We start from the raw sequence: 19,788 nt of genomic DNA on the forward strand, positions 1-19,788 counted from the left end.
GAGAGGGCCCTGCTCTGTTTGAATCCCGCCAATTCTGATGCAATTCAGGTCTGTCGTTACGATTATATCGTCTGTCGTCATGTCGGTAGAATCCATAATTTCTTTCTTGTCGGTCACGTGGTGGAGAATTTCTCTCGGAATCGTAACTGCACGGTGGACCATTGTGTCTGAAGTTATTCTGTCTCCCTTGATAATAATTGTTTTGGTTCCCATATTGTCTGTTTCTATGGTTATCTCTGTCATATTCATTAGTACGGAAGTGCGATCTTTCTCTGTAACGATTATTCTGCCAACGGTTGTCATACGGGTGATGTCTGTTTTGGTCACGATTTACATTGTAAGAATAGCCTAGTCGTGTCCAGTTATTATTTCTGTCATCGCGGAATTGTGACGGGTGTCGCGTCCCGCGGTTGTCAGTGTCAATGTCCAATTCTTGTAACAGTTTCAGAAAAACTTCAATGTCATGTTTGCATCGTCCTGACAAAATAATATGTCGTAAATGTACAGGTAATTTGATTAAGCAAATGCTGATGAGTTCTGAGGGGCTGTATGGTTTTGACAGGTACTGATTCTTGTGCAACATGTCTTCGAAATATTTCACAAGACTGGAGAATTCAGATTGTTCGAAATGTTTCATCATTATGATGCTATGTTTTACTCGGTCTTGTGTAGCCTGAGACCAATATGCTGAGAGGAAGGAATGACAAAATTCTCCTTCACTGTGATAATCGTGAATGACCGACCGCATTCTTACAGCTGGTTCATTCTCTAAGTAGCCACACATAAATTCTAATCTGTGCTGCAATGACCGGTTGGGAGGAAAACATTGAGAGAATTGATGAAGCCATGCTCGTGGATGAATGTCGTTGCCAGAATTCTTAAATGTTTTGAATTTACGTGTAGTAATGAACAGCTTATAGTCAAAATCATCGTGTCGGCGAGTCGCACATCGCTCATTGTTACTTCGTTTCCGCGGTTCCATCTCAAAATTCAGTGCGCCTTGCCAATTTCTTTCATAATTTCCGAAGTGTCCTGTGTTATTATTTTGTGGTTGTTCCGTATTTCTATGTCCCTCTTCCCGTACTGGCGCGCGAGTGTCCTCTGAAATATGTAATTCTTGTATTACTTGTGCCAACTGATCTTGTACTTCCTGGATTTCTCTTTTGTACAGTGTATTGATTTGATTTTGATTTTGTTTGAATTTTCTAATTTGTTCATACTCTTCAGTGTCAGTGAAGGCTACACGTCTTGTGTCATTCAGATTATCATCTACCTTTGTAGATAAGTTAGTGAACTGATCTGAAAGTTCGGCTACTTTATCCGATAGTGAAATAACTTCTTCTGTGTGTTTTTCTGAACCAAGTTTCAGAGTGTCCATTTGTGTTGAAATCGTATCTACTGTGTCCTTTAAGTTTTCCTGAATTTTTGGAAGTTGCATAACCGAATCGGTAGGTGCCACTGAGTCAATTTTAGCTTGCAAAGTCTCATGATTTTCATGAACAATAGTTTGCAGTTCCTTTATGGCTGCTTCGTGATTCTGTAATGCATTTTCATGCCGCGAAAAAATAGGTTGAAAATGCTCACAAATTTGTGTTTTTAGGTCATTACAGACTTTTTGACATTTCGATTCAATGTTATGTAACTCAGTAGTTAAATCTTCACGTGTTTGTTCAAGCGTGGTGTCTAACTTCCGAAGATTTTGTTCCATTGTGTCTAACTTTTGTAGCCTTTGTCCCATTTGTTGCATTAACTGTAATAACAATGCACTGGTGTCTGAAACATGTTCCTCAGTGCTATTCGGCAGTGCATTTGAACCGGAAATATTCGCATTTTGAAAAGCAGAAAATGTGTCTTGACTTATTTGGGAAAACGGTGAGGACGCAAAACCTGAATCTACAGTATTTGCAAGATTGTGCCCTGTCATTTCGGATTCCTGAGGCGAGCTGTTGCCGACCGATCGATCGATAATGCTTCCCTGTTCACTATTTGTTTCATTGTCTACACCATTATTTGCCGCCCGCTCCATTTCCCTATGCGCAATTACCAAATTACTACTTTGAATGTCTGTTAATTCATTACACAATGGTGCTGATAAGCTACGCTCGTCGTCACTATTATTTCTCAGTTTACTTTGGAGCCTAGTGTTACGTTTTTCACACGCCATAATTATCACGTATTTCACACGATAACACAGAAAAGCACAATTCGAAGAGCAAAATAAGAAAACACATTAACATAGCACTGAAAATAATATCTACTTAATTGCAAGCGCAGCTGCGAAATACTTGGTGCAAATCTACATGCATGTCACAACTGTTTTACTGTACGACAATGAAAAACTATAACTACAAAGGAAATTCTCTCTATGATTACGCGCTAGCAATAAACAATAGCTACACTAATTACACAAACTACAAGAAAAAATCATAAGATTCCAGTGAGGTATCCTCGGCTAAGGGTCGACATATGAAACGTCCCCTTTGAAAAATTATACATGACTGTGCTTTTTGACACACAACATTTTTAGCGCAACGCAATCTGACTTTCGATAGTCCCTACAAAAGAATGGCCCTGACTAACATTAACCTATACCTTTCACAAATCACTTACCTCACAAAAATCTTCGTTACTCAAGCTACTGCAATGCAGCGAGCGCCACTACTGCCAGCTAAATAAAAGATTCAAACTACTAAAGGCACTAACTACTGATAGGCATAGTTAGCAAATGAAAGATGTTGATAGAGAACAAACAATGTATTTACCTTAATAGTGTTCAAATGTCATAATATACATATCAGTTCATGACATACAGTCTTACAAATTTCAAAACTCCGCCATTTCTGTCCCCACATCCACCACTGCTGGCGGCTCACCTCCAACTGCGCAACGCTACGCGCTATTAACAGCCAACTGCCCAACACTACAATGGCAAATTCCAACAATGCCACCCAGCCACAGACTGCACACAGCACAGCCAGTGATTTTCATACAGAGCGCTATGTGGCGTTACCATTAAAAAAACCTAAACAGCCTACTTACAAATCTAGTGGCCAACATTGCACTGGGCTGTGCCAGAACAATTTCTTACAGGAGCAGATATATACGCGTTATCCAGCGACATCATTGAGGTAAGAAAATTTCAGTTTATTCAGAATGATTTTTCAGGGCCGTGACGCAGTACTTATTAAAAAGGTTACTTTCCGAGATTTCTTTTGAAAGGTTATATATGAGTCACATTTTTATTGCGAGGTTAGTCATATTTTTGTTGGGAGGTTACGGAATTTATCTGTTCGGAGGTTATACTTGGCGTACGGGATTTATCTTTTGGGAGGTTTCAAACCCTTACCTATGACCAAGTCACAAATTTTGGTGGGATGAAGAGGCTGAACACACGGTGCTGTGGTGGCAGGAAAAAATATTGCTTTCACATTTGGTAAGTTTTCTGCTGTAATGACAAGGTTCGTTATCTAGAAAAAGTAGGATTTTACTTTTCTGAATGCTCATTCTTGAATTTAAGTTATTCAGCCAAGAACGAAAGAAAATCCATGAATTTTTATTTGCGTGCCAAGAGACACTAATAAGCAAGGAAATGTCATTGTTGTTGAAGCACCGTAGACGATTTGTTGTATGTGTCAGTAGTGATTCGCCTTCTCCACCGCGTAGTTAGCACAAAGACCGATCGTTAATCTTTGTTTCGCCATTTGCCGCCTTTGCACTGATCGCCCTTCACAGTTAGTGTTTTGTCCCGAATAGCTTTCACAAATAGACCAGTTTCATTCATGTTGTAAATGTCACTGCCATAATAGCCACCTGTAGTTTTACTAAGTCTCGACTCCCAGTCTCATACAACACGCTGATTAACTTCTTCTCCACAGATTGGTCGAAAAACAATACTCTGTCGGAAACGAAATCGGTCCAACCAGCCGTTGCTTGTATTGGAATTAGGGATTCCAAGATCACAGGCAAATTTAAGAGCTTTTCCTTGTAACATCGGTCCACTAATAGGCAATCTTTTGGCACGAGGTCTATTAAACTACTTTAAAACAGAATTATTAACGTCTTCAAATGGTTGCCAGTGACTTTTCTTGGAATTTTTCGTGGTGTTTTCTTCCTACACTTCTGGCCATTAAAATTGCTACACCAAGAAGAAATGCAGATGATGAACGGCTATTCATTGGACAAATATACTAGAACTGACATGTAATTACTTTTTCACGTAATTTGGATGAGAACAACCACCTCTGGCCGTAATAATGGCCTTGATACGCCTGGGCATTGAGTCAAATAGAGCTTGGATGGTGTGTACAGTTACAGCTACCCATGCAGCTTCAAGATGATACCACAGTTCATCAAGAGTAGTGACGCGTATTGTGACGAGCCAGTTGCTGGGCCACCATTGACCAGACGTTTTCACTTAGTGAGAGATCTGGAGAATGTGCTGGCCAGGGCAGCAGTCGAACATTTTCTGTATCCAGAAAGGCCCGTACAGGACCTGCAACATGCGATCATGCATTATCCTGCTGAAATGTAGGGTTTCACAGGGACTGAATGAAGGGTAGAGCCACGGGTCGTAACACAACTGAAATGTAACGTCCACTGTTCAAAGTGCCGCAGTGTTAACAAGAGGTGACGGAGATGTGTAACCAATGGCACCCCTTACCATCACGCCGGGTGATATGCCCGTATGGAGATGACAAATACACGCTTCGAATGTGTGTTCACTGCGATGTCGCCAAACACGGATGCGGCCATCATGATAATGTAAACACAAACTGGTTTCATCCGAAAAAATTACGTTTTGCCATTCGTGCACCCAGGTTTGTCGTTGACTACACCACAGCAGGCGCTCCTGTCTGTGATGCAGCGTCCAGGGTAACCGCAGCCACGGTCTCCGAGCTGATAGTCCGTGCTGCTGCAAACGTCTTCGAACTGTTCGTGCAGATGCTTGTTGTCTTGCAAACGTCCCCATCTGTTGACTCAGGTATCGAGACGTGGCTGCACGATCTGTTACAGCCGTGCGGGTAAGATGCCTGTCATCTCGACTGCTAGTGATACGAGGCCGTTGGGATCCAGCACGACGTTCCATATTACCCTCCTGAACCCACCGATTCCATATTCTGCTAACAGTCATTGGATCTCGACCAACGTGAGCAGCAATGTCGCGATACGAAAACCGCAATCGTGATAGGTGGGGTATCATTAAGTGCATAAGAATGGCGTTGGGGAATTTATAACGGAATGCAGAGTTCAGTAAATAGTTCATTCGCATATCGCCTCACGGCAGCAAAGCAGACCTCGGAGGTCGCTTCTGGGCACAACAGGTCGAATCGCCAGACTGACGTACAACTTAGCAGTCGGGGTGGATGGAGCAACCACGAGAGTGATCCTGCTGTCATTCGAAACCCCACTCCAGACCGTAACCCCGGGTGTGGGTCCCGCCTGTCTAGCAGGCAGGCAGGTCGTCTGCAGGCACTCAAGTCGCCTCCTCCTAGTCAACACCCGGCCGTCACTGGCACCGAGGTGGAACCAACCTCCACCACAAAACACACGACACCTCCACCCTGCGCTCCACTGAGTTCTTGCTTGACACCACTAAAGTCTGAAACGTCGCTGGTCTGTGGACAGTGGCATGCACTCTACAAGGCATCCACCTCGCACCTGTTGTTGAAGTAACCGCCTTGTAACAGCTCATTGTGTCATTGTGGTGCCAGCTACCACTAAGCTGCCACTGCAGACGCAGTACGTTACGCCAGAGCCATACGCCAAACACAATTGTTTTCCCTCTTTGTAGTTCCACGTGACCGTAAGTCCAATCTTCTTGGCTCCGTAGTAGATTGTCGTGACCGCTTGTGGCAACAATGATGTACAGTGGCATCATTCGGGCCAAGTTTTTTTGTAACGTTGCAGAAGGAACATGGACCTTCTTGTAGCCCTAATACACAACCTCTTTCAGCCCCAGTGATGATAAAGGACTCTTTTGTCGCCTTAGAGGCGTTCTTGACAAACATCAATTGACAAAGTCCAATTTCAAAGATAAATGAAATGTTGTGTGACTAGGGCCTCCCGTCGGGCAGACCGTTCGCCATGTGCATGTCTTTGATTTGCGCGTCTATGGGTATGAAATAATGATGATTAGGACAACGTAACACCCAGTCCCTGAGCGGAGAAAATGTCTGACCCAGCCAGGAATCGAACCTAGGCCGGTAGGATTGACATTCTGTCGTGCTGACCACTCAGCTACTGTGGGCAGACAGTATCAAAGGTAAATAACGCTCACGACCGTTGCAGAACGTATTTAAAGGAAACCTGGCACTACTCGTAAATCAAGATAGACATCGTCATTGCGAAGCAGAAGGACGCCTCCAAACTTTCGTTTAAGTTGCACAACTGCTTCTTGGTGCTGCGATTATCAGATCCGACTATAGGGGTGCATCTTTCTCTGTTTCGAAGGAATCCCCCCTGGCGTACCCCCCTCTCCACCCCTCCCCACACCACCACCACCACCACCTCTCCCCCCACCAGCTGATGTGGTGGATTTCTCTGCTCAACTAATATCCTAATAGCGCAGTTTTCTCGCCAATAGTAGCCATCTCGACACCTCACACTTACTACAGTACATACACACACTTAGCGGTACCTGGCGGCATTCAACTCCCCGAACTGCCGTGGTGGTCATGTGTTCGCTCATTAGCGTATTTCCTGCATAACGTATCCATCGACAATCATTTTGATGAACAAATTTATTTTTATTAGAAACGCAATTATCGACGGATTTATATAACGATACGCTATTGCAGTACCTGTGTTATTCCGAATTACGATGGGAAGTTCGTTTCGACGTGCATGAATTGTAATTCGGAATAACACAGGCACTGCAATGTCGTATTCATCCGCCGACTGCAGGCAAGCGACTTTCTACAAAAATGTCTCCCCTGTATTGGAATACACATAATGGCCACCAAACTCCGCAGACATGAACATCACTGAGCACATCTGGTATGTGCTGCGACGTGCTACCCAGAAGATATCTCCACTACCTCTTTCGGATTTATGGTGTTCATTCCTTCCAGCACTGCTTCAGACATTAGTCGCGTGCATGCCACGTCGTGTTGCGGCACTTCTGCCTGTTCGCTGGTGCCTTACATGGTGTTAGGCAGGTGTACCAGTTTCTTTGGCACTTGAATGTGTACCAGTTCCCAATTCATTATTAAAGACTGGCATGTCATGAGATTTTTGTGTCGAAACAGTAAATCAGTACGCCTGGACATCTGCTACAAGTCTCTTAGTGTAACCCGATGTCGTCCTAAGTCCATGTTGCAGGCGTATTTGTGAAACAAATACTCTTTTGTGACGAATGCGTATCCGCAGTTGATGTCTGGTAAAGTAAAGGGAAAAATGAGCGAGTCACGGGTGAGAGACGTCACGCTTCCTGCGGTTTAATCTTCCTGCGGGAACACTTCCGCTGCACGTAGCGTGTGTTCGTTCCCACCTCTGCGTGAGTAGCTGACAATGGACCCAGCGGGCGTTGCTACTTCGCTGCTGGTTTTGCTGGCAGCAAATAACACCTCGATGCTCGACTGTGTCTGTAACCACGTCGCCAACGTCACCGGCGAAATGAGTTACGGCGATGGACTGATGTGGGAGACGTACTGCCAAGACCTCGGTGAGTACATCTTCGTACAGTGTCGATTCACTCGACGTTACGCAGTACACAGTTATTATCTGCAAACAGGCTGTTTGACTTACACATAGTGCTGTCAAACGTTCGCAGCCCACCAGCGAAGGAGTACATCATACATCTACATCTGTATTATCACTCTACAGTTCATATTTAAGCAGTTCATCGAACTACATTGTACCTTCAATTTACGTGGCTAGTGTTCCACTCTCGAACAGCCTGCAGGAGAAATGAACATTTAAATCTTTTCATAGGAACCCTGATTTCTATTCTTCTTCTTCTCTGTGTAGGTGGGCGCGAAAAAAGATATTCCCACACTCGGAGGAGAAAGCTGGTGATAGCAGTTTCATGAGAAGAACCTGCTTTAACGTGAAACGTCTTTGTTTTCATGACAGCCACTCCAATTCCTGTATCATATCCGTGGCAAACTCTCCCCTATTTCGTAGTAATACAGATCGAGTGCCATTCTTTCGACATTTACGATGTCCGTCAATCCTACCTGGTAAGAATCCAACTCAGTACAGCAATATTCCGGAACAGGGCGGACAAGTGTGGTGTAGGCAGTCTCTCTAGTGGACCTGCTGCAGTTTTATGATCTTCTGCCAATAAATTAACGTCTTTTGGTAGCCTTCCCACAAACATCACCTATGTGACATTTCCAATTTAATTTACTCGTAATCCTATTCTGTAATTGTCTAACTCAATTAGATTTCTGTAATTTATCGTGTTACTGAAATTTCGCGGATATATTTTACTACTCATGTTAATGACATCACACTTTCCATTATTTAGAGTCAGTTCCCACTTTTCAAATCATACAGAGATCTTGCCTAAATCATTTTGAAATCGTTTTTGATCATCTTATGACTTTACGACAATCGTAAATTACAGCATCAGCAGCAAGTGGCTTGTAGTGAAATAGCGTGCTGACGGAATATCGTTTCAGTTATGCGACTGGATTCGTAATTTCCTGTCAGAGAGGTCGCAATTCGTAGTAACTGACGGAAAGTCATCTAGAAAAATACAAGTGATTTCTAGCGTCCACCAAGTTAGTGTTACCGGCCCTTTGCTGTTCCTCATCTACGTAAACTGTTTGGGAGACAATCTGAGCAGTCGCCCTTGGTTGCTTGCAGATGATGTGTATCGACTAATAAGGTCATCAGAGGATCAAAACGAATTGTAAAACGATTTAGAAAAAATATCGGAATAGTGCGAGAATTGGTAATTGTCGCTAAATAATGAAAAGTGTGAGATCATCCACATGAGTGCTATAAAGAATTCGTTAAACTTCGGTTACACGATAAATGATTCAAATCTAAGCACCGTTAACTTCCACTATATAACTAGGAATCACAATAACCAACAATTTAAATTTGAAGGAACACATAGAAAATGTTGTGAGGAAGGCTAACCGAAGACTGCGTTTCATTGGCAAAACACAGTTAGAACATGTAACGGGTCTACTCAAAAGATTGCCTACACTACGTTTGTCCGTCGTCTTTCAGGATACTGCTGCGCGGTGTGGGATCCTTACCAGATAGGATTGACAGAGTACATCGAAAAAGTTCAAAGAAGGGCAGCACGTTTCGTATAATCGCGAAATATAGGAGAGAGTGTCACTGAAATGATACAGGATTTGGGCTGGACATCATTAAAACAAAGGCGTTTTTCGTTGCTGCGGAATCTTCTCACGAGATTTCAATCAGCAACTTTCTCCTCAGAATGTGAAAATATTTTGCTTACGCTGACCTACGATAACCATAAGAAAATAAGGGAAATTAGAATTCGCACTGAAAGATACAGGTGTTCGTTTCCTCCGCGCTGTACGAGATTGGAATAATAGAGAATTATTGCAAAAGTGGTTCGATGAACCTTCTGCCAAGCACTTAAATGTGATTTACCCGTGTAGATGTAGATGCACATGGAAAAAACCTTTGTGGACTGTTCAGATTGTCTCCTAAATGATTCATGTAGATCAGGAAAAGCCGAAGTCCCGTAAATATTCCTTGGGAATTACTCAATGAGTTTCCGTCGATTACTACGAACTATGAGCTTTCCGACATGAAATCACGAATCCACTCGCACAACTGAGACGATAATCCATACAAACGTAATTTGATAACATTTCGCCTGTGAGGAACAGTGTCAAAAGCCTTCTGAAAATATAAAAATATTAAATCAATTTGACATCCCCTTTCGATACCAGTTATTACTTCGTGAGAATAAAGGGCGTGTTGTTTCTTCACAAGAACGATATTTATTGAATATGTGTTAGTTATCTCTCGATAAAACGCCTTCTTGCAGATGATTCATAATGTTCGAACACAGTGCATCTTCAAAATCATACTGCAAATCGTCGTTACTAATGTGGATCGGCCATGCACAGGATTACTCCTGCTTCCGTTCTTAGTATTGGTGTGACTCGTGCAACTTTCCAGTCTTCGGGTACTGATCTTTCGTGGAGCGGGCGGTTGTATGCAACTTCTAAGTACGGAGCTGTTGCATCAGCATACTTTGAAGGAACCTGACTGGTATACAGTCGGGACTAGAAGAGTTCCCTTTATTAATAGATTTGAGCTGCTTCGCTACAGCGAGGACAACTACTTCTAAGTTACTCATGTTGACTGTTGTTCTTTATTCGAATTCTGGTATATTTACCTCGACTTCTTCGGTGAACGAATGTCGGGAAACGATGTTTAGTAACTCGTCTTTACTGGCACTGTCATCACTAACATCACCATTGTCAACGCGCAGTGAAGGTATTGATTGTGTCTTGCTGCTAGTGTACTTTACATATGATCGGAATCTCTCAGTTTTCTTTCAGAGTTTTAGAAAACTATTCAAGACATGTTCCATCGAAGTTCCCGCTAAATTTCGAGCTTCTGTATAACTTTGACGATCTAGGTGTTCTTTTGTTCTTTTAAAAATTTGCGTGCTTTTTTTCTTTTGCTTCTGCAACACCGTTCTGATCTGTTTCGTGTATCGTGGGGAATCTGTTTGATACGCATCTCTCAAATGCGATCGATGCCATTTCCTAGCATTGAAACCCCATCTTGTCTGTATTTAGAAATTGCGATCGAAAAGAGTGGAGATTGCGTGAAGCAGATTTTTATCTGCTTGTTTAAGTAGATGTATTTTGCATGTACACTATGTGCTCAAAAGCATGCGGACACGCCAAAAACATGCGTGTTTCATATTTGATGCATTGTGCTGCCACCTACTGCCAGGTACTCCATATCAGCGACCACAGTAGTCATTAGACATCGTGAGAGAGCAGAATGGGGCGCTCTGCGGAACTCACGGACTTCAAACGTGGTCAGGTGATTGGGTGTCATTTCTGTAATACGTCTGTACGCGAGATTTCCACACTCCTAAACATCCCTAGGTCCACTGTTTCCGATGCGATAGTAAAGTGGAAACGTGAAGGGGCACGCACAGCACACAAGCGTACAGCCCGACCTCGTCTGTTGACTGGCAGAGACCCCTGACAGTTGAAGAGGGTCGTAACGTGCAATGGGCAGACATCTATCCAACCATCACACAGGAATTCCAAACTGCATCAGGGTCCACTGCAGGTACTGTGGCAGTTCGGCGGGAGGTGCGAAAACTTGGAGTTCGTGCTCGAGCGGCAGCTCATAAGACACACATCACGCCGGTAAATAAAAAACGACGCGTCGCTTGGTGTAAGGAGCGTAAACATTGGACGATTGAACAGTGGGAAAACGTTGTGTGGAGTAACGAATCACGGTACACAATGTGGCGATCCGATGGCAGGGTGTGGGTATGGCGAACGCCCAGTGAACGTCATCTGCCAGCGTGTGTCGTGCCAACAGTAAAATTCGAAGGCGGTGGTGTTATGGTCTGGTCGTGTTATTCATGAAGGGGGTTTGCACTCCTTGTTGATTTGCGGGGCACTGTCACAGCACACGCCAACACTGATGTTTTAAGCATCTTCAAAAATGGTTCAAATGGCTCTGAGCACTATGGGACTTAACTTCTGAGATCACCAGTCCCCTAGAACTTAGAACTACTTAAACCTAACTAACCTAAGGACATCACACACATACACGCCGGAGGCAGGATTCGAATCTGCGACCGTAGCCGTCGCGCGGTTCCAGACTCTAGCGCCTAGAACCGCTCGCCCACTCCGGCTGGCTTCAAGCATGTTCGTGCTTCCCACTGTTGAAGAGCAATTCGGGGATGGCGATTTATGCTTAAAACACGATCGATCACCAGTTCATAATGCACGGCCTGTGGCGGAGTGGCTACACGACAACAACATCCTTTTAATTTACTGGGCTGCACAGAGTCATGACCTGAATCCTACAGAATACCTTTGGGATGTTCTGGAACACCGACTTCGTGCCCAGCCTCACCGACTGACATCGATACCTTCCCTTAATGCAGCACTCCGTGAAGAATAGGCTGCCACTCCCCAAGAAACCTTCCAGCACCTGACTGAACGTACGCCTGCGAGAGTGGAAGCTGTCATCAAGGCTAAGGGTGGGCCAACACCATCTTGAATTCCAGCATTACCCCGAACTTGTAAGTCATTTTCAGCCAAGTGTCCTGATACTTCTGATGACGTGGCATATTTGGGTTTAGGTGTTACGGTATTCAGTCTCGCTACAACAACCTTGTAGTCACTAGTTTGTGTACCCGCCATTGTGCTCTCTATTGGCTCACCATTATTTGCAGCTAAGAGTTAAAATATAGTTTCACAACCATCAACACTTCGAGTCCGCTCCTGAACTAACTGTTCAAAATAGTTTTCTAAGAAAGCATTCAGTGGTATTTCGAAATAAGTTTCTTGCATGCCACCGACTACTGTAAACACATATTTTTTTCCAACGTATCGAGGGTAGATCGAAGTCACCGTCACCTATAATTAAACGTATGGGGTGCCTGTTTGAAATGAGACTCAAGCTTCCTTTGAAGGACTGCGTTTATTAGGACTGAGTTTTTTAAAGGAAACCGACACCTCAGTTTCAAGCCTACAGATCTATGGACTTTGTCTAATCTGTTTTTCAGCCGAGACGATATCTTGAAGTATTATTGGGAAAGTCTGCAAATTACCCGTGTAGATCAATCAGAACGAAAGAAATTGTAGAAGGTAGTTGAAGATTGCGATCTTTTTGCAGGGTCAAGGAATCGGAATTCGGTGCATGCGCAGTGATAGACAAATGTAAATTTCCGTGTCATAAGCGAAAATGGCGAACGGCATTCTGCGTGTTACAATTTATCAGTTATCTGTCTGTCATGACAGTACCGAGAGGGTATCATCAGCGATTCAGTTTAGCGCCTCCTAATGCCGATAATACGAGCATTCTCAGGCGGCATCGGCAGTCTGAAGGGACAGAACGTTCGTACAAAGAAAGAACAACCGGGCGGCGCGAAGCAGATTATCGCTAATGTGTTCTCCATGAAACCCACACATAACACATGTTAAGCATGAACGCTTTTTTGAAGTCTTTTACACTGAAAAGCCAAAGAAATGGTACGCCTGCCTCATATCGTGTAGGGCCCCCACAAGCAAGCACAAGCGCCGCAACACGGCGTAGCATCGACTCGACTAATATCTGAAGTAGTGCTGCAGGGAACTGACACCATGAATCCTGCAGGGCTGTCCGTAAATCCGTAAGTGTACTAGGGGATGGAGATCTCTTCCGAACAGCACGTTGCAAGTCATCCCAGATATGCTCAGTAATGTTCATGTCTGAAGAGTTTGGCGGCCAGCGGAAGATTTTAAACTCATAAGAGTGTTGCTGGAGCCGCTCTGTAGCAATACTGGACGCGAGGGGGGTCACATTGCCCTGCTGGAATTTTCAAGTCCGTCGGAACGCACAATGGACATGAATGGATGTGGGTGATCACACAGGATCCTTACGTGCGTGTCACTTGTCAGAGTCGTATCTAGACGCATCGCTGGTCCCATATCATTCCAACTGCACATGGTACACACCATTAGAGGCCCTCCACCTGCTTGAACAGTCCATTGCTGACATACAGGATCCATGGATCCGTGAGGTTGTCTCCATACTCGTACACGTTCATCCACTCGATACAATTCGAAACGAGAGTCGTCAGACCAGAAAATATGTTTCCAGTCATCAACGGCCCAATGTCGGTGTTGTACACACCACTTTCTTTGGCGCTCCAGTGTATACTCTCTGCAGTTCCTGTCGGTATGTACTGCAGTGCATTTAACAGCTACAGCCGTTACCAGTCGCTATATTAGTTTTCCAGTGCCCTCTGTTATTTCGAGCAGTGGCTTGTAGTGCTACCAGTGTTTTTCAGTGGCCGGTGAACGTGCTTAGCTGACATGGCGAGTCAGACTGCGTGGTGCTTACAGTAGGCCGTAGTTGCGAGGGGTGGAACGGTACTTGGGAAGACCTCCTGCCTGCATACAGTCATGTAGATCGCGGATCACCCAGAGAAGGGACGCCAAACATCATAGTTATAATAAGCTACACATGCACACACACTCACACACACACACACACACACACACACACACACACATATATATATATATATATATATATATATATATATATATATATATATATATATATATATATAGCGTGGATCATAATTAATGGTGTAAACGCATGTAGTTGAAAGTACACGATACTAGAAGCAAAAAAGTCTCAGTAAACATAACGTCGTAAATGCATACCTTAAGAGCTACGAGCAATTCCTCATCTTCGATACTGTGAAGCAGATCTCATCTACTGCGGGCTCTTTCCTTACAACATTTTTGGAAGTATGTGCAGTAACATTTGCTATAAAATTCTAACCTGAAAAGTTATAAGCAATCGTTCATTAGAAGAGTTGTGTTTCCAAGTAGCGAAGATGAGCACGTGCTCATAACTCTTAAGGTGTGCATTTTGGAGCCAATTTTTGCTGGACATCTTTTCTTGGTTTGGTCCGTACTACTACTTCCCAAAATGTGGAAAGCAAAGAGCCTGCAGTAGATGAGATTTGCTTCACAGTATCGAAGATGAAAAATTGCTCGTAGTTCTTAAGGTATCCATTATCGACCCTATGTTTCCTGAGACTTTTTTGCTTCTAGTATCGTGTACTTTCAACTGTATGCGTTTACACTATTAATTATGATACACGATGTATAGTGATCGTTTCATTGTAAGTCATACAAATCTACAGTATTATTCCGATCTTCACGAAATTTTGCAAACTTTACCTTCAACGGAAGAGGATGGTCACTACTGCATAATATTTCGTAATCTGGCTTTAAATATATGTGTTTGTGGTACATATAGAGGAAAGGTTTTTACGAAATAACTCTAAAAGTTCTTCGCCGATTTACTTCAAATTTCTACATGATCCACTAATGAACGTTTGGGAGGACGTAGGCTATATATATTTTTAGCAAGAGCTGGTATTGTCATTTGGAGAGCAAAACCGGTAGATAAATAATACGAACTGCGACCTGTGGCTCTTTTCAGAAACTTGTACACATACCTACACACGAGCAGAGGCGGATACAGAAAAACCTCAAAGAGGGGTCCTAAAGATATCTTGAGCAACCTTTCCTTTTAGCGTAATATTAAATAATCAAGTCATATGGAAAGTTTAAGAAAGTTTCATTTAAACTGATTATACACATATGCAAGTGCATGCCATCTTATGATATAAAAAAGTTACAATTGTGGTTCTCTTCCTTAAATGAAGAATTGTATGCGCCTATTCTTCCTGGCAAATTGATTAATTTGCATAACATGCGTTATTAGGCAAGTGAAAATCCATGTTGCCCGCGGCAAGTTGCACACAAGAACCCTGCTCGGTGAATGTATGGTGTGGGATTCTGAAGGACAGAATTATAGGCCCCTATTTCATCGAATGAAATCCTAATATTAGGAAATACACCACGTTACTGCAAGAAACATTAGGTCTGTTATTGAAAGAAATACTTTTAGGAACAAGGAACAGAATGTGGTATCGACACGATGGATGTCCGGCACATTTTTCGCTGATGGCCAGAAATGAGTTGCAGAGACAATTCCCAGATGTTTGGATTGGACACAGAGGAGACGAGTCGCGGCCGGCTCGTTCCCCAGACTTGACACCTCTGGAGTTTCTCTTGTGGGGATTCATAAAGGACATTGTTTATAAAGACGTTCTACTCGTACTACACCTGAAGATATGCGAGAGAGATTTGTCAGAGCATGTGTTTCGATAAGTGCCGAAGTGAGAAGGAATACCACTCAATCCATGATAAGAAGATTGCAGCACTGAATTGATACCAATGGTCATCAGTTCGAACACCTTCTGTACATGGACGTTCATGCCGCATTTTTGACCTTCGTTGATCTTCAAAGACCTTACTGTTACACGTCATTCGATTCGTCTCAATAGCCGCTATCAGCTAATAAGTACCAAACTGTAGCATCCCATTTAAGAAAACGAAGTTGACCTTTATATCTCTGACACAACACCACCTAGTAACAAAAAACCAACGTCATATTATTGCCACCGTTGTCCCATGCAACATTTGTCCCACAAACTTTTAAGCTACTATCATACTTTCGGAGTTATTCTTGGTGGCAATAGTTAGTGACTCACCCTGTATATTCGTATGCGACTCCCATTTTCCATTCATCTGCATCTGTAATTTAATTAATTACTAAACCAACTTCTTGTATTTTGATTTACATAATTGTCGATCTGTTTTTTACTGTACAACACGTAATTTTTTTGGCAACTGCCATGTCCAGCTTTTATAATACTTTTCTAAAACTTTTCCTCTTATGTGACTGAAGCGCGGCAAATTGTATCCGCTGACGATCCAACGAAAGCCCATACGTTGGGCTGGGGGGGGGGGGGAAGCAACAGTAAAGAAGAAAAAAAGGTGATTTGCTGTTTCCCAAGCGGGGTTGCTTGGCTGCATGGCTGTGTGCGCCGCCGTCTAGGCGGGTGACCTTGAACGAGTTTCACTCGGCCGCTGCTAGAACTCGTCGGATCGCCCTCTAGTTTTAACTAAGGGCGATCCACTGTAAAAAGGCACTTCCGGCGCCGCCATTGCAGTTTCCGAGGAGTCTACTTCCTGTCGCACCCAGCTAGCTTCTAATTATCTGCAGGAAGTGTGACGTATGGGGCAGCTCTTATCAGTACATGCAGGCAGCTACTGCTTGTTTGTACGCTTTGAGTTCATTCATATTATGTAGCAGCTGCATTTATTTTAACACGAGGCAACTGCATGTTTTACACAGACATGCTGCATTCTTATTGTTTACTAATATTATGATGATATTATTGATTATTTGTGCAGGAGTTCCGACTCCTGGGGAGGTGGGTGGGTTTTATCTATTAAACAGTACTACACATTAATCTTGCCAAAAGCCGAGAAGCGATTCTTCTTAGTGTTTTAGCTCTCAGGGGCACTCTGGGTATCAACAAGTCACAGGGCCAATCAATTTCTTGACAGATATTAAACATCTTGGGCAACGTCGGGAATTACTTACTTACAAGTATTAATGATTAATTGTGTTGCAAAAAATGTCAGGCAATGTCTTTCAGTCACTGCGAGGCTACTCCGATCCAGTAAACTTCCAGCCTTCTCCAAACAAATGACGAGGACAGTGATCAGACTAGAGGCCACGCAGTTGTATCAAACTACGCAGCGGGCTGTGCTGCGTGCGATGTGAATTCATTGGCTCTTAGACACAATGCAGCCAAGATCTGTGTGTTGATTAGGACCTTGAAGCTTTCTGCATTCACCAGTTTATTAATATCTCATGTACATTACTGTAAAGCTCGCATTGATTATCTGCAATGTACACACTATGATGGCATCCCGATGTTTCGGTTGTTAATTATAGCTACCTATCAGAGGCCACGCTTCATGAGTTTACTTCATGACAGTGCTACCGACTGCGAGGAACATCGCAACGAACAGTAACATGGAGCACGTACGAAACAGCTTAAATGTTCTCTCGCGAGATTATCTCTCAACTGAGATAAAGTTTATCGGATGGCTCCGAGGTCACTTCTCACGGGCTAAGTGTTGTTTGTTTTCTCCTGTATTTCTTAGTCTAGGGCTCTTATTGCTCTTTCTTGGTGCTTTTCCTAAAGGAGACTTGAGTCGCCCTTTTAAAATATTCTCCTATCCTTCGTAACGGAGCTAGCGGGGAGAATGTCTTTTGCGTGCTAAAATAATCTGACATTAAATTTTCAGGCAGATGAATATAATTTTTTTCTTTTTTTATTTACTGTGGGTCAACTTGCTGCCATTCAATCCTCTGCTGCTTCATTTTCGGCGTGTCTCATGTGTCAGCCACACTACTACAAATAAAGGCAGATCTTGTTGGATTATTGTTTTAACCGATCTGAAAACTGTTGAGTAATTAGCTATCATATTAGCTTACTGTCAACCGTGTAAGCCTACGTGGAAAAATACTGTAACACTGTGACTCTCTTACACGAGTAAAAAACGAGGAATGGCGCAGTGCGTCAGGTAAATATACCTGACGAGAAATTCAACGTATGTAGCTCAGAGGTGCATCACAGAAATTAAAACCACTACATTAGGGGCGTTCGCTAAGTAATGCAACACATTTTTTCTCGGAAAATTTTGATTGAAAAAATACGGAATTTTGTGTGGTACATATTGGAATATTCCCGCCTATTGTCTCATGGAGCTCCAATAGGTGGGGGGGGGGGGGGCAGATACTCACAGGCGCGTGCAGAATGTCTGCGGTGACGTGGCAATTAACGAAAGCACGGGGAGTCGTTGGGCGAGGCATCTAACATCATCGCAACAAGGTCGCGCAAAACCTTCCGATCTGCCGCGTGCTGGCCGTCTACACACAGCTGTGTGACTCCCGGAATGTTGAAACGTGCGGACAATCTCATTCAAGATGATCGATGGATCACACTAAAACATCTCGCTGCAGAATTGGACGTCCGTGTTGTTAGCGCTGACACACTCGTCCACCAGGTGAACTACTCAAAGGTGTGCGCCCGCTAGGTTCCTCGTCACCTAACAGAAAGAGTGGTCTAGCAGCAGTGGACACGGGAAGATCCTGAAGAAGATCCCAGCGGAGGGGTCGAAACGTCGATTATTTTAGAGGAAATATGAAGCGACCTAATAGCCCAGAAGATTTTAACTTCATACAAGGACCGTCTGTGCGGAAATGCTTGCACATTACGTGACTGATAGTTACAGTTTTTTGTTGGCAAAAGGCAAGGTATGACATTTACGTGATCATCTGAACATGTAATTAGTGTGTTTCTTGATACTGGACTGCTTGAAAGCGAAAGTGATTTTGAATGTAAAAACGTGGCTTAGTGACGCGCGCACATTGTTCTCTTCCGCTTTGTTTTAACCACTTCAAAAATCCCAAATCTTCCGGAACCGCGCGACTGCTGCGGTCGCAGGTTCGAATCCTGCCTCGGGCATGGATGTGTGTGATGTCCTTAGGTTAATTAGGTTTAAGTAGTTCTAAGTTCTAGGGCACTGATGACCACAGATGTTAAGTCCCATAGTGCTCAGAGCCATTTGAACCATTTTTGAATCCCAAATCTGTACTATGAGGACTAACATAAGCACTACCAGACGTGTAGGATATGTGTTTTGTGCTATTATAATCACCTAAGCAGAGGATTTTTGCCACTATTCATTGAAAAATGTGATGATATTCTGACATCATTGAATTACGTAAAATATCCCTCCTATGGTACTGTTACTTTGTTACTTTGTTTTACTCGATTGGAATGTCACTTGTGGTTGAATGGAAATTTTAGCATGGAAAAGACACAAACCACTAGTATCTTTTTACGATCGAGTGTTATTCTAAATAAGGTCCCATGTGGTTCCGAGTGTTCGATGTCGAAGGTGTCCCTTGCTAATATGTCAACATTATAACATGCATAGCACATGAGAAGTACGTAGTTATAGCCAGTGATGACCAGTTATCGCGTCATAATGTGCTACAGCACACTATAAATATCACACTAAAATTATGCCATTTCTCCTTTAATGTCAGCTGAAATCACACTTAAGTTACACCATTTCTCTTCGAATGCAGGCCTCTAATCGAAATAAAATTACCCGTTTCTTCGAATGGGTGCTGTTATGCAAATGGATC

Source organism: Schistocerca nitens, chromosome 11 (assembly GCF_023898315.1).
Source record: "Schistocerca nitens isolate TAMUIC-IGC-003100 chromosome 11, iqSchNite1.1, whole genome shotgun sequence".
Taxonomy (NCBI): domain Eukaryota; kingdom Metazoa; phylum Arthropoda; class Insecta; order Orthoptera; family Acrididae; genus Schistocerca; species Schistocerca nitens.